This window comes from Dromiciops gliroides, chromosome 5 (assembly GCF_019393635.1).
Source record: "Dromiciops gliroides isolate mDroGli1 chromosome 5, mDroGli1.pri, whole genome shotgun sequence".
NCBI classification, from domain to species: domain Eukaryota; kingdom Metazoa; phylum Chordata; class Mammalia; order Microbiotheria; family Microbiotheriidae; genus Dromiciops; species Dromiciops gliroides.
The window spans coordinates 240,588,884-240,604,387 of NC_057865.1; positions in this window are offsets into that span (position 1 = coordinate 240,588,884).

Genomic DNA, 15,504 nt, shown 5'->3' on the forward strand with positions numbered 1-15,504 from the left:
ATATTAGTAAAGAGAGAGCACCTGGCTCTGAAAGTTCTGAAGCTCTTAGGTTAGAGGAGAGAGAGAGAGAGAGAGAGAAAGGTGCCTGGCTGCTTCTTCCAGCATCCCAGGCCAAGAGAGAGTAAGTTCCCTGCTGTCCAGGGGAGAGGCAGCCCTTACAACACTGCTTCAAGCTATTTGGCTAGCATCATTCACATCTATTGGTTTACTGGACTTGAGGGTGGTCAAAGTCCAGAGGACAGACCCTCTGGAGGGAAAAGCTTTCACCTAAGTGTGGTTTTAATCTCTATTGTCTGTATTCAGTGTCTTAGGTCCAACTTTGCTGACTCTGGGCTGGCTCTGAAAGAGATCAGGCAAGGCTCCAGAGTTAGGCCCTCCAGTGGGGGCCTCTGGTAGCCCCAAAACCCATTATTTTCTCTCATCTCATTCTTTGAGTCAAACAGGCTCTGCTTGAAGACTTCTAGTGATGGAAAAGTCACCCCCTCCAAGAGCAAATATTCCAATATACTCTAGATGTTGTCTAACCAAGGCAAGATATGCTAGGGCCTTCACCTCATCCATTAGGAACAGTACATTTCTGTTCATGAAGCTTACAATACCATTGGTTTTGTGTGCTTGCTACACACACTGTGGAGTTTTTAATTGGCTCCAATTCCCAACTCTTTGCAGAAAGTATGCAATACCTACAATTTCAACACTAATCCCAACTGCTGTATTAAAGTCAGTACTCTGTTCCTTCCTAATTCTCTTACTTTCATCGACAAGGAATTTGGAAGGAAAACATCTTTCAACAGTTTCCGTGTCAAAGGAGATCTGTCACAGATTTCAGGCACAATAGTCAAGACTAATGATAAGTCAGTCTTTTTAAAAGGTTGAAAGGGGAATGGGATTTATAGGTAGAAAAAATTGTATAGCTGCTCTTTTTGTGGTAAGAAAGATCTAGAGACTGAAGGGGTGGCCATCATTTGGAGAATGGCTGAAGGATGAATGGAACGGAATCTGATTGTGTTATAAGAAATTATGACATGGATGGTTTCAGAGAAACCTGGGAAGGCTTGTATGAACTCTAACGGAGAGTGAAATGAGCAGAGCCAGCAAAACAATTTATACCATAACATTATGAAAATGAACAATTTTGAAACACTTGAGAATTCTGATCAGCAAAAGAGTGAATCATGATGTTAGAAGATTGATGATGAAGATGATTTTGTTTGAATAAGTATGTTTATCATAAGCGTTTTCTTTTGTTAATGTGTGGGTGATAGAGTAGGGAGGAGGAAGAGAAAATAAATGTTTTTAAATGGAAAGCTTATTTTTTTAAAATAAAAGGCAAATAGCTTAGGCAGTCTTGGACCACAGAATTTAAAAGCCAGCAACTTCTTTCTAGTGTTACTGAGATTAATTACCAAAGCACCACTGATTTCTTTATTTAAACCTTGACGTCCTGTTTCATTTATTCTACAAAATAAGTAAATATATTAACTTTAGAAAATAAATATATAAATAACTGCTATTATATACAGGATTAATGAGAATAATGGGACTTCAGGCTGGACATATATTTTTATACACACACAGACACACACACCAACACGGGATTTATACCAAGAATGCAGGGCTGGTTCAACATTAGGAAAACTATCAACATAATCAACCACACCAATAAGAAAACTAACCAAAATCACGTGATTATCTCAAAAGATGCAGAGAAAGCTTTTGACAAAATACAGCACCCATTCCGAATAAAAACACTAGAGAACATAGGAATAGGTGGAGCTTTTCTTAAAATAATAAGCAGTATCTACCTAAAACCATCAGAAAGCATTATACGTAATAGAAATAAGTTAGAGGCCTTCCCAATAACATCTAGGGTGAAACAGGGTTGTCCATTATCACCTCTCTTATTTAATATTGTACTATGTGGTAAAAATTATTTGTGGTAGAGATTAATATCAAAAGTTTTAGCTGAATCATTTGGGAGGGGCCACCCCTGGCCCACCCTGAGATTACATATGCTACTGAGAAGGACCTCCCCTTTTGGGGGAAGAAAAATGGAATGCCAGACCTCCCCTTTTGGGGGAGGAAAAACGGAACTCTGCAGGAAGGGAGGCAACTTCCAATAGGCGGGGCCTGTTTAAAGAGTTCTTGTTCTTTCAGCCTGGCAGATGATTCTGGAGGCGTCCTGGACCTGGCGGAGGCATGTGTTTTGCTCTGTTTGGGGTGACTGTGTTTCTAAGGAGCAACTCTAAACTGACTGGGCTTGGTGAGTTTAACCCTAAATTCCTTTGAACTAGCTTAATTGGGAACACTCTGGGATTACATAGGCTAGGTTTAGATTTAAGACTATCTATCTGTCTTTCTACTTCCTTATTTCCTTAATTGGTTTCACCTTTGTGGTTTAATTGATTCCCAAGTAATAAAACCTGATCCTTTATGAACTAAAGCTCAGAGGCTCCTTTTCTTATTGGCCTGGGAGCAATATATAAAAAGGAAAGTTCAAAGGGGAGATTAAACCTAAAAGTGTCCCTCATATTTCCGGTACCCCAATATTAAGGCGAGTCACCCAAATAATGTTCCGTGTATCCAATTTTGGCCCTCACAATTGGAAAGGTTAGCTTCAGCAATAAGAGAAGAAGAAGGAATCAAAGGAATTAGAATAGGCAAGGAGGAAATAAACCTATCACTCTTTGCAGATGATATGATGATATACTTAGAGAATCCTAGAGAATCAACTAAAAAATTACTTGAAATAATTAACAACTTTAGCAAAGATTCAGGATATTAACAAAATCAACATAAATCACCAGATTTCTATACATGCCCACCAACGTCCGGCAGCAAGAGAAAGAAAGAAATTCCATTTAAAATAATGGTGGACAATATAAAATACTTGGGAGTCTACGTAGCAAGACAAACTCAGGAACTCTATGAACACAATTGCGAAACAGTTTTTTTTTTAAGTGAGGCAATTGGGGTTAAGTGACTTGCCCAAGGTCACACAGCTAGTAAGTGTTAGGTGTCTGAGGCCGGATTTGAACTCAGGTCCACCTGACTCCAGGGCTGGTGCTCTATCCACTGTGCCACCTAGCTGCCCCTGCAAAACACTTTTCACGCAAATCAAATAAAAAAAAATGCACAGGAAGGTGGGCTAGCTGGACCAAATCTGAAGCTTCAATCTAAAGTGGCAGTCATCAAAACTATTTGGTACTGGCTAAGAAATAGAGTGGTGGATCAATGGAATAGGTTAGGCACAGGAGGTATAGTAGTAAAGGACTTTATCAAGGTACTGTTTGATAAACCCAAAGACTCCAGCTTCTGGGATAAGAATTCAGCATTTGACAAAAACTGCTGAGAAAACTGGAAGATAGTAGGGCAGAAACTAGACATAGACCAACATCTTTCACCTTATACTAAAATAAGGTCAAAATGGGTAAATGGTTTAGACATAAAAGGTGATACCAAAGGTAAAGTAGGAGAGGAAGGAATAGTTACCTCTCACATTTATGGAAAAGAGAACAGTTTATGACACAACAAGAGATAGAGAATATTATGAAATGGAAAATGGGTGATTTTGATTACATTAAATTAAAAGGCTTTTGTATGAACAGAAGCAATGCATTCAAAATTAGAAGGGAGGCAGAAAGCTGGGAAGTGATTTTTGTAGCCAGTATTTCTGATAAAGGCCTCATTTCCAAAATATAGAGAACTAAATCAGATTCATAAGGACCCAAGTCATTCCCCAACTGAGAAATGGTCAAAGGATATGAACAGGCAGTTTTCTGATGAAGAAATCAAAGCTATCTATTGCCATATGAAAAAATGTTCTAAACCACTCTTTTGTTGTTTTTCTTTTGTTTTGGTTTGGTTTGGTTTTTTTGCAGGGCAGTGGGGGTTAAGTGAGTTGCCCAGGGGCACACAGCTAGTAAGTGTCAAGTGTCTGAGGCCAGATTTGAACTCAGGTACTCCTGAATCCAGGGCCAGTGCTCTATCCACTATGCCACCTAGCTACCCCTAAATCACTCTTGATTAGAGAAATGGAAATTAAAACAACTCTGGGGTACTACCCCACTCCTATCAGGTTGGATAATATGACTGTGAGGGGCTAAAATTCTAGCTATACTATCTAAAATCTAATGAGTGTTCACCAATAAATTAGAAGCTTTAGCAAGAGTTAGACTTTTAAGCATTTATTAAGGAGAATAAGAATTTGGTGAAGAGAGAGAGAAAGAGGCCTAGATTCAGCTATCTATCTCGGGGAGCTAGTTCTCTTGCTCTGCTCTCCCCGAGAGTCCTGGTGAAAGAGAGTGAGAGAGCCAGCCTTGCCTCCTCTTCCTCCCACAAGCAAACATCACTTCCTGATGCCAAAGAAAAGCTGCATGTCTTCCCCTCAGGCGCCTTATCCTCATGGTGGAGCTTTCCTACAGTAAGTCTCCAGCAAGTGGCATCATGCCAATCATTAAAGTCCCCCCTTTGTTTCTTCAAGAAATTCGGGGTGTTTCCTTATGCTGACAAACAATATGTTAATAGCTACATAGAAAAAGGAGAAAGAGGATATTTTGTCCAGAGGGGGCGGTCCTTCATGAACCGGCGCTTTGACACTGGCCTGCAGAGGGAGGGCCTCTGCAGAGAATACATATTACAAATGGTGTACATAACAGCAGAAGGGAATAAAAATCAACAAAACAAAACTCTTCATTTAAAGTCTTTGAAAGTCTTTTCTCAGATGTCCTCTGGGTGTTTGAGTCGTGGAATGGAAGTCTTTTCAGGGGTTGATGCGTGGATGCTGGTAATCAGACAGGAAAATTTCCTACAAAATTGAACTTAACACAGCTATAAAATAGCTTTATCAATAATCAGATGAAATAAAGAAAGTTCTTAAAAGATGTCTAAGGGAATTCAGAATCTTAGCTGTTACACATGAAACGGATAATAAAACAACAAGCCAGCCGCGGCCCCTCTTCCTCCCACAAGCTAAATTCACTTCCTGATGCCAAAGAAAAGCTGCATGTCTTGCCCTCAGGCGCCTTCTCCTCATGGCGGAGCTTTCCTACAGTAAGTCTCCAGCAGGGGGCGTCATTCCAATCGCTACATGACAAAAAAGGAAAATAATAAATGTTGGAGAAATTGTGGAAAAATTGGAACACTAATGCATTGTTGGTGGAGCTGTGAACTGATCCAACCATTCTGGAGAGCAATTTGGAACTATTTCCAAAGCACTATAAAGCTATACATACCCTTTGACCCAGAAATACCACTATTAGTTCCTTTTCCCAAAAAGATCCTGAAAAAGGGAAAAAGACCCACATGTACAAAAATATTTTTACCTGCTCCTTTTGTGGTGGCAAGGAATTGGAAACTGAGGCACTGCCCATCGATTTGGGAATGGCTGAACAAATTGTGGTATATGAATGAAATGGAATAATATTGTGCTGTAAGAAATGATGAGCAGGCAGATTTCAGAGAAATCTGGAAGGACAGCTCATAAGTGTCAAGTGTCTGAGGTTAGATTTGAACTCAAATCCTCCTGAATCCAGGGCCAGTGTTTTATGGCATTTATAATTCTGTCACATTACATGGTTTGGTTGTCGTTCCTTCTTTTTACACGATTGTAGACATTGTGTGTATGGTTTTCTTAGTGGGCCCTTCACTTTGCAAGTTTTCCAGTGCTTCCCTGAATGTACCATATCCATTATTTCTTATAGCACTGTAACATTCCCTCATATTCATGCAACACAATGTGTATACCTAATTTTTTCTTCTCTAGGATCTTGTATTTGAAAGTCAAATTTTCTATTTAGTTCAGGTCTTTTCATCATGAGTACCTGAACATCCTCTTTTTCATTGAAATCCCATTTTCTTCCTCTGAGATATTATAATCACTTTTGCTGGGTATGTAATTCTTGGTTATAATCCCAGTTCCTTTGCCCTCCAGAATATCATTTTTTCATGCCCTCTTATCCTTTAATGTAGAAGCTGCTAGATCTTGGGTTATCCTGACTGTAACTCCACAGTACTTGAATTCATTCTTTCTACCTGCCTGCAATATTTTCTCCTTGACCTAGGATCTCTGGAATTTGGCTATGATATTCCTGGAAGTTTTCCTTTTGGGGTCTCTTTCAGCAGGTGATTGGGAGATTCTTTCAATTTCTATCTTACCATATGCTTCTAGAATATCAGGGCAATTTTCCCTGACAATTTCTTGGGAGATGATGTCTAAGCTTTTTTTGATCATGGTTTTTAGGTAGTCCAGTGATTTATAAATTATCTTTCCTGGATCTATTTTTCAGGTCTGCTGCTTTTCCTAGAAGATACTTCACAATGCCTTCTACTTTTTCATTCTTTTGTTTTGCTTTACTGTGTCTTGATTTCTCATGAAGTCATTGGCTTCCATTTTCTCAATTCTAATTCTTAAGCAATGATTTTCTTCAAAGAGCTTTTGTCCCTCCTTTTCCATTTCACCAATTTGGCTTTTCAAGCTGTTGACTTTTTTTCATGCATCACTCTTATTTCTCTTTCCATTTTTTCCTCTACCTCTCTTAAGTTATCTTCAAAGTCCTTTTTGAGCACTTTCATGTCCTGAGACCAATGCATATTTTTGTTGTAAGCTTTGGATGGAGGAGCTTTGACTTTGTTATCTTTTTCTGAGGTTGTATTGTGATCTTCCTAGTCACCAAAGAAACTTTCTAGGGTCAGTGCTTTTTCTCTCTGCTCATCTTGCTTTTCTATTCCTTGACTTTTATGTCTTCTTAAAGTGGGTCACTGCTTTTGTGGTTTATTGTCTCAAGCTTCAGGGGGTCCCAGGTGGTATGATTTAAGGAAAGGTTCGTTCTCAGCCAGCCTGGCCTGTAAGAAACCATGGGCCCACTTGCTCTTTTAACCCAGAAGCAGAAATCTGATTGAAATCGGATTCTCTCTGAGTGTCGCTCCCCCCACTGGGGCCCTGCCACTCACGTCTGCTTCCTGAGCAGCACAGAAGCACTCCATCTTATCTCCAACAGAGATCCTCTACTGTATCCCCCCTTGGCCAACTGCTAGATCCCCTCACTGTTCTGTAAGCCGACTTTGAGAAGTAGCCACTGATGCTGATGCTTCTGAGGCTCTGGAGTCAAGGCCTACCTAGGGCGAGATTTGTGCCACGTGCTGCACTCCTCTCTCAGCCAGGTGCAGCAGACCTTCCCTGACACTCTTTTAAATGATCTCATTCTGTTCTTTTGTGGATTCTGTTGCTCTAGGCATTATCTTATGACATTATTTGGAGGTATGTGAACAGATGGTGTGCAGAGCTCTGAAAGACACAGCCTTTCCTCTGCCATCTTGACTCCACACCCCACTTACCCCCGCGTACCGCCCCCACCCCGCCACCCCAACCCCACTCCAGTCTTTAAGGAATTGGTGCAGTCAGGCCTGGCTACAAAGCCTAGCTCACCTCCCAGACTCTTAGGTTCTTGGAGGTTCCATCTCCTAACCCTGTGAAACTCACACCTTAACTCAAAACCAAACCAAACCAAACCAAAGAGTAAAATAAAATAGTCAAAGCTTGATATTTACTCTATTTTCTATCTTCATTCACCTTTCCCTCCTCAAAAGTGTTTTGCTTCTGACTGCCCCCTTCCCCAGTCTGCCCTCCCTTTTTCACTCCTCCCCACTTATCCCCTTCCTCTCCCACCTTCCCCCAGGGCAAGATATATTACTCTAACCCAATTGAGTGTGTATACTATTCCCTCTTTGAGCCAATTCTGATGAGAGTAAGACTCACTCACTCCCCCACACCTCCCCCATCTTCCTCTCCCCTCCATATGTTTTTCTTCCTTCTTTTACATGACCTACTTTACCCAGTTCTACATCTCCCTTTCCCTTTTTCCCAGTGCATTCCTCTCCCTTTTTTTTGGTGAGGCAATTGGGGTTAGGTGACTTGCCCAGGGTTACACAGCTAGTAAGTGTCAAGTTTCTGAGACCAGATTTGAACTCAGGTCCTCCTGAGTCTAGGGCCGGCATTCTATCCACTGTGCCTCCTACCTGCCCCTTTCCTCTCCCTTCTTAATGAATGGCATTGTAGTAAGAAGACAAAATATGATATAATATCATATAAAACATATTACATTAAAACTTGTCTTCAGCTCTGTGTTTATACCTAAGTATCTTTCCCAACATTCCAGCTCTGTCTAATCAGTCACAAGTTTGATATTTTAAACATTTTTTAAAGACATCAACATGGAGCAGTCAGGTGGTGCAGTGGACAAAGCATCAGCCTTGGACCCAGGAGGCCCCCAACCCAAATCTGGCCTTAGACACCTAACACTTACCAGCTATGCAATCCTGGGCAAGCCACCCAAGCCTGACTACTCCACAAAACAAAAAAACAATAAAATAAATAAATGCTTTAAAAAATATCATCCCTTCATATTCTTCTCAAACCTATGCCCTCTGTCTAAGCATACTTCATTCAGCTTCCCTACTAATGAGAATGTTCTTATGAGTTAGAAATATCATATTTTCTTGTAGGAAAGTAAACAGTTTAACCTTTTAATATTCCTCATGATTTCTTTTTACTGTTTACCTTTGTATGCTTCTCTAGGGTCTTGTATTGGCAAGTCAAATTTTCTATTTAGTTCAGATCTTTTCATCAAGAATGCCTGAATGAGGGAGTAGCTAGGTGGCACAGTTGATAAAGCACTGGCCATCGATTCAGGAGGCCCTGAGTTCAAATCCACCCTCAGACACTTGATACTAGCTGTGTGACCCTGGGCAAGTCACTTAACCCTCATTTGTCTGGCAAAAAAACCCAAAAAACAAAAAAAAACAAAAAACCCAAGAATGCCTGAAAGCCCTCTCTTTCATTGAATTACCATTTCCCCCCCTGAAAGTGTATACTTAATCTTGCTGGTTAGGTGAGACCAATTGAGAAATGGTCACAGGATATGAACAGGCAGTTTTCTGATGAAGAAACCAAAGCTATCTATTCCCATATGAACAAATGCTCTAAATGTCTAATGATTAGAGAGATGCAAATAAAAACAACTCTGAGGTACCACCTGACACCAATCAGATTGGCTAAAATGACAAAAAAGGAAAATAATAAATGTTGGAGAAGCTGTGGGAATATTGGAATACTAATGCATTGTTGGTGGAGCTGTGAACTGATCCAACCATTCTAGAGAGCAATTTGGAATTATGCCCAAAGGGTGATAAAGCTGTGCATACCCTTTGACCCAGCAATACCACTTTTGGGTCTTCTTCCCAAAGAGATCATGGAAAGGGGATAGGGACCCACATGTACAAAAATATAATATAGCTGCTCTTTATGTGGTGGCAAGGAATTGGACGTTGAGGGGGTGCCCATCAATTGGGGAATGGCTGGACAAGTTGTGGTATATGAATACAATGGAATACTATTGTGCTGTAAGAAATGATGAGCAGGAGGAGTTCAGAGAAACCTGGAGGGTCTTGCAGGAGCTGATGATGAGTGAAATGAGCAGAACCAGAAGAACATTGTACACAGTATCATCAACATTGAGTGTTGATCTACTGTGATGGATATTCTTCTCACCAATGCAATGGTACAGAAGAGTTCCAGGGAACTCATGATAGAAGAGGATCTCCAAATCCAAGAAAAAAAAAAAAAAAGAACTGCGGAGTATAGATGCTGAATGAACCATACTATTTCTTTTGGTTTTGGTGCTGTTGTTTTTTTCTATTTTGAGGTTTTTCATCATTGCTCTGATTTTTTCTCTTATAACATGACTAATGCAGAAATAGGATTAATGTTAGTATGTCTATATATATGTGTGTGTGTGTGTGTGTGTGTGTGTGTGTGTGTGTGTGTGTATATATATATATATAAAATCTATATCAGATTACCTGCTGCCTAGGGGAGGGATGAGGGAGGGGGGAGAGGGAGAAAAATCTGAAATTCAAAGCTTGTATAAATAAAAGTTGAGAACTATCTTTACATGTAATGGAAAAAAATAAAATACTTCATTATTAAAAAAAAAAAAAAGAATGCCTGAAAGAGGGGGCAGCTAGGTGGCCTTCAATTCAGGAGGACCCGAGTTCAAATCCACCCTCAGATACTTGATACTAGCTGTGTGACCCTGGACAAGTCACTGAACGCTCATTTTCTCACAAAAAAACCAAAAAACCAAAAAACCAAGAATGCCTGAAAGCCCTCTCTTTCATTGAATTACCATCCCGGCCCCAAAGTATATACTTAGTCTTGCTGGTTAGGTGATGTTTGGTTGCAATCCCGGTTCATTTTCCCTCTGGAATATCATAGTCCATGCCCTCCAATCTTTTAATTTAGAAGTTGGTAGATCTTGTGTTTGCCCAGATTGCAGCTCCACAAAATTTGAATTTTTTCTTTCTGGCTACTTAGCACATTTTCTCCTTGATCTGGAAGCTCTGGGATTTGGCTATAATTTCCTTAGAAGTTTTCATTTGGGGAGCTTTTTCAGGAAGTGATTGGTGTATTCTTTCAATTTCTATTTTACATTTTGCTTCTAGAATATCAGGGCAATTTTCCATGATAATTTCTTGGAGGATTATATTATTACATATATTATATTATATTATTATGCTACCAGAATAGAAATGAAATTTAGATGTGATATGTCCACTAATATTAAACATGTGCTCAGTGGGGAAGACAGTCACTACCATGCCATTATACCAAAAATTTCTAACTGTTTGAGGAAGAAACCAATAATGCTATGAAAGAGTATTGAGTAAGTTAGTTGTTTAAGTTGGGACATCATGCTGTCCCAATACATTACGGTGAGAAAACCCAAGGGAAAAGCAAAACATTCAATCATGTTACCCTTTAAAATGGACTGGCTTTTCTCTTGAAGCAAGGCTCTTAGAGGTGTTTAAAGTAAGGGAGATTAGTTAAATGAAGGAGGCAGTTGTGGAGGATTTACAAAAATCCACCAGATTAGTTGGCTCATCTCCAAGCTAGGGGTGGGTGGGTTTGTTAGCTCCTGGCTTGGCTCACCAAACTGTGGGGGCCAAATTTTAATATATGGAGAGTTAATTGGTTGACTTGCCACAATATTGGGGTCCCGGAAATAATGAGGGACCTCTAGGTTGATAGGTCCCTCTGAACTGCCTCTTTAGATATTTCTCCCAGGCAAATAAGAAAGGAGTCTTACAGCCACTTTTCCACAAATGGATCAGATTTTATTAATTGGGAATAAAATAAACAGCAAATGTGAAATTAATAAAAATCAAAGATAAGGGAATAGGGAAAAAGAACTACAGATAATCCTCCTAGCTCTAACCTAAGTCTATACAATCCCCAACTTGCTTCCAGTTGAGCTAATTCAAAAGAAAGCAGGGCATTTGTGTTAGCTCACCACCTGAGAGTTTACTCCTGCTTCTCCCATGACTGGAAAAGGAAGAAACTCAGGAAGAGACTCAGACTCCCCTCAGTCAGCGTCTAATCTTCCTCCCCCCACAAGGGGAGGTCCTTCAAGAACTGGCTATGGAGAGAGGTTTTCTCCTTCTGACATCAATAGCATACATCACTTCAGGGCATGCCAGGTATGGCCCCTCCCAATGAGTCAGCCAAATTCCAATAATCTTACCACATAGAACAGGGTTTCTTAACCTGAAGGTCAGTAAACATTATACAGACACACACACACATCTATGTATGTATGAACATATGTATATATCCTACATATATGTGTAATACATAATACAATAATATGTGTATATGTATATAGATACATATGTATATAGATACATATGTATATAGATACATATGTATATAGATACATATGTATATAGATACATATATATGTTGTGCCTGAAATCTGTGACAGATCTCCTTTGACACGGAAACTGTTGAAAGATGTTTTCCTTCCAAATTCCTTGTCGATGAAAGTAAGAGAATTAGGAAGGAACAGAGTACTGACTTTAATACAGCAGTTGGGATTAGTGTTGAAATTGTAGGTATTGCATACTTTCTGCAAAGAGTTGGGAATTGGAGCCAATTAAAAACTCCACAGTGTGTGTAGCAAGCACACAAAACCAATGGTATTGTAAGCTTCATGAACAGAAATGTACTGTTCCTAATGAATGAGGTGAAGGCCCTAGCATATCTTGCCTTGGTTAGACAACATCTAGAGTATATTGGAATATTTGCTCTTGGAGGGGGTGACTTTTCCATCACTAGAAGTCTTCAAGCAGAGCCTGTTTGACTCAAAGAATGAGATGAGAGAAAATAATGGGTTTTGGGGCTACCAGAGGCCCCCACTGGAGGGCCTAACTCTGGAGCCTTGCCTGATCTCTTTCAGAGCCAGCCCAGAGTCAGCAAAGTTGGACCTAAGACACTGAATACAGACAATAGAGATTAAAACCACACTTAGGTGAAAGCTTTTCCCTCCAGAGGGTCTGTCCTCTGGACTTTGACCACCCTCAAGTCCAGTAAACCAATAGATGTGAATGATGCTAGCCAAATAGCTTGAAGCAGTGTTGTAAGGGCTGCCTCTCCCCTGGACAGCAGGGAACTTACTCTCTCTTGGCCTGGGATGCTGGAAGAAGCAGCCAGGCACCTTTCTCTCTCTCTCTCTCTCTCCTCTAACCTAAGAGCTTCAGAACTTTCAGAGCCAGGTGCTCTCTCTTTACTAATATTTAATATGCTTTAACAAATGCTTAATGCCCCAAACTGATGCTAAAGGCTCAAATTTATAAGTAGCAATATATGAGAAACACCAGCTAAGTTCCCTAAAACTTGGGACAGAGATAGGCGCCCAGATATAATTTCAAACGACACAGCTGGCAACCACAAAGGGCGCTGTAGACCCTGAAATCTTCTGATCTTTTCTTCAAGCAAGCTGGGGAAGAAATTCTATGATTGTATGTTTCACCTGTTTTCACTGATGTTTATGTGCCTATCTCTTTAAGTCTCCAGGTGCTTGTTCTGGCCTTTTTTTTTCTTCCCTAAGTACCTGCTTTCCTTTCTGGAACTTTAATCTGGTTAATTAGACAGAGATTAAAAAAATTTATTTGAGAGAATTTTAGGCTATAATTTTATAAGATCAAGTTAGGGATTTGCTTAGGTGCATTTTTAAATTTTTATTTCTTTTTTTGGTTTAGTAAAAGCAACTTCTGAATTACAATATGGGGGTTAAAAATGCCAAACCCTACTTGATTGTTGAGGGGTCTCCCTTAGAAAAGCCACTCATGTCTTAGATGAGGGTAAATTAGAAGTGAAACCAGAGCTGACCAAGAGAAAGCTTATCAAACTGTGTTTTAGGTGGCAAAAACCTTACTCTACCTTATTAGGAGTTCAGCCATTGTGGCCCATGTTCGGGTCATTTAATTTTCAAACACTGAGGGATCTGACACTAATCCTGACCTGTAAACACACCAAACAGTGAAGGTCTTGGTCTGTCTGGAGCTGATGAACAGGCTTGGAATCCTCATCAGGGGCCAGCAAGCAGCTTCTATCCTCCCCTCCCCCACTCATGCCTCCTCAGCTGAGCCCTCATCTGAGCAAGCTCTAACTCCCTCTGCATTCTTTTCCAATTCCTACACTCCACCTTTCTCCCCCAAATCTCCATGTGAACACCAGTCTTCTTGTTGATCCCTGTCACATGACCACAGTCCCTGCTGCTCAGAAGGAGAAGCTGGATGGCTCTTCTCTATCTCATTGATTTTCCAGGGTAGACAGAGTAGTAGTTACAAGGGGGAGAAGCAATCAGTTTTGCACAGGCCCCAAAGCCACCTCAGCATCTAAATAATTGGAGGGGTTTTCTTTGTTGGTGTGGTTGTTGTTCCTTTAACTTTTTTTTTTTCTACAAAGAATGAGGGTTAAGTGACTTGCCCAGGGTGACACAGCTGGTGAAGTGTGCAGCGTCCTAAACCGCATTTGAACTCAGGTCTTCCTGAATCCAGGGCCAGTGCTTTATCCACTGCGCCCCCTAGCGGCCCGTTCGTTCCTTTGATTTCTAAAGAAGGCTACCTCATTCCCAGTGTTTTTAGCATGTGCAGACACAGCCTAATTGCCAGGCGATTGACTTGATGACAGCTGTGGACAAGGAAGAGCCATGGCTGGGACAGCAGCATGCTTCATTGTTACACCTTAGGAAAGAAAAAGTACACTTTGGGATTTGAGGCGAAAGAAAAGGGAAATCATAGATTAAGACGGCAAAAGGAGTGGAGGAATGAAATCTCTGTCCTGCCCTAGCTAAGGCTAGGCTTGTTTTCACAACAGAAGCCCTGGCAACAGGGACCCTCTCCTTGCCTAGAGGTGGTCTCCGTGCCCCACCTTCCCTTAAGAAATGGTCTTTTCTCCCTCCTCCTCTTTGGGCGGGGATGGGGGCGGAGCTACGCCTCCAGCCAATCCGAGGCTTAAGGACTTCACAATGGGAAGTGTGACTTCAGTGCAGGAGCCGTTTTGTTGACATTGACCATGGCTGAGGCAGCAGTCGTCCTGGCGCTGCCGTGTCGGAGACAGCTCTTTTTCCCCGCTCCCCGCTACTTTGTTGTCAGCTTTTGCTGGTATTCTACATATCCCGCAATTGATAGTTTTCCCGCTTTGGGAAGTCTTACCCACTCCTCCCCTGATCCCCACCTCCACCTCCACCTCCACCTCCACCTTCTCTCCTCCATAACCGCACTTTTTCAGTCAATCTCCTGCAAGAGAATGACGACGATAGGTCAATATTTAAATTTCTTCACCAATTGGATCGGCATGTTGAGAATTCAAGGCAGGTAAGAAGGGGAAAGACCAGGGTCCCGGCGCAGCTCCTTGGGGTGGGAGCCCATGACGCATATTTTCTTGAAATTTTGCTTTCCCACTTTTCTCTCTCTTCGGGGAACCTGGAGCCCTGAAGGGAGAAAACCTAGTTCTGAAATGACTACCTCAATCCCCACCCGGAATTTGGAACCCTTTTTGAATTTGGGATTCCTCCCCCTCCCGCGGAAAATATCGGAATGGAAAAAGAGTCAAAGACATGGAATAGCTTTAAAAAGAAGTATTTCTATTTCCCCTGTTTTGCTTTGAATTTTTTTGGAGGTGTGTGTGCGGAGGGTGGGTGGGGGGTTAATGGGGGCGGTATAACTCCCTGCCCTTCCTAGCTGAGATTCATCTTCACTAGGAATATTTCTTATAGCCACTCTCTAAATTTGAGATTGCATACCAAACTACAATAATTGCAGTAAGCATTTCTGTCCTTTTCCCTGGTTCCCCTTATGCCTGCTTTACTCTTCTTTAATAAGCATATTTACACCATTTATACCAAAGACAGAAGCAAATATTTTTGGACAGTGGATAAAATTGTCATAGGCGTTTCAAGCCTAGGAGGACGGTATCATTCTATCACAAGTTTAGCACTGTTACCATAATGTGAATTACAGTTTCTGTCAGGTAAATTCAGTTTATTTTACTGCGTGTGTATTACTCCAGAGAAAATGCTAAGTTGTTTTAAGGGGGAAAACCAGGTTGATTTCTGCTAAATTTCAAGTGCTGCTTTAAACTTGAATTAAGATTAAGATTGGTTA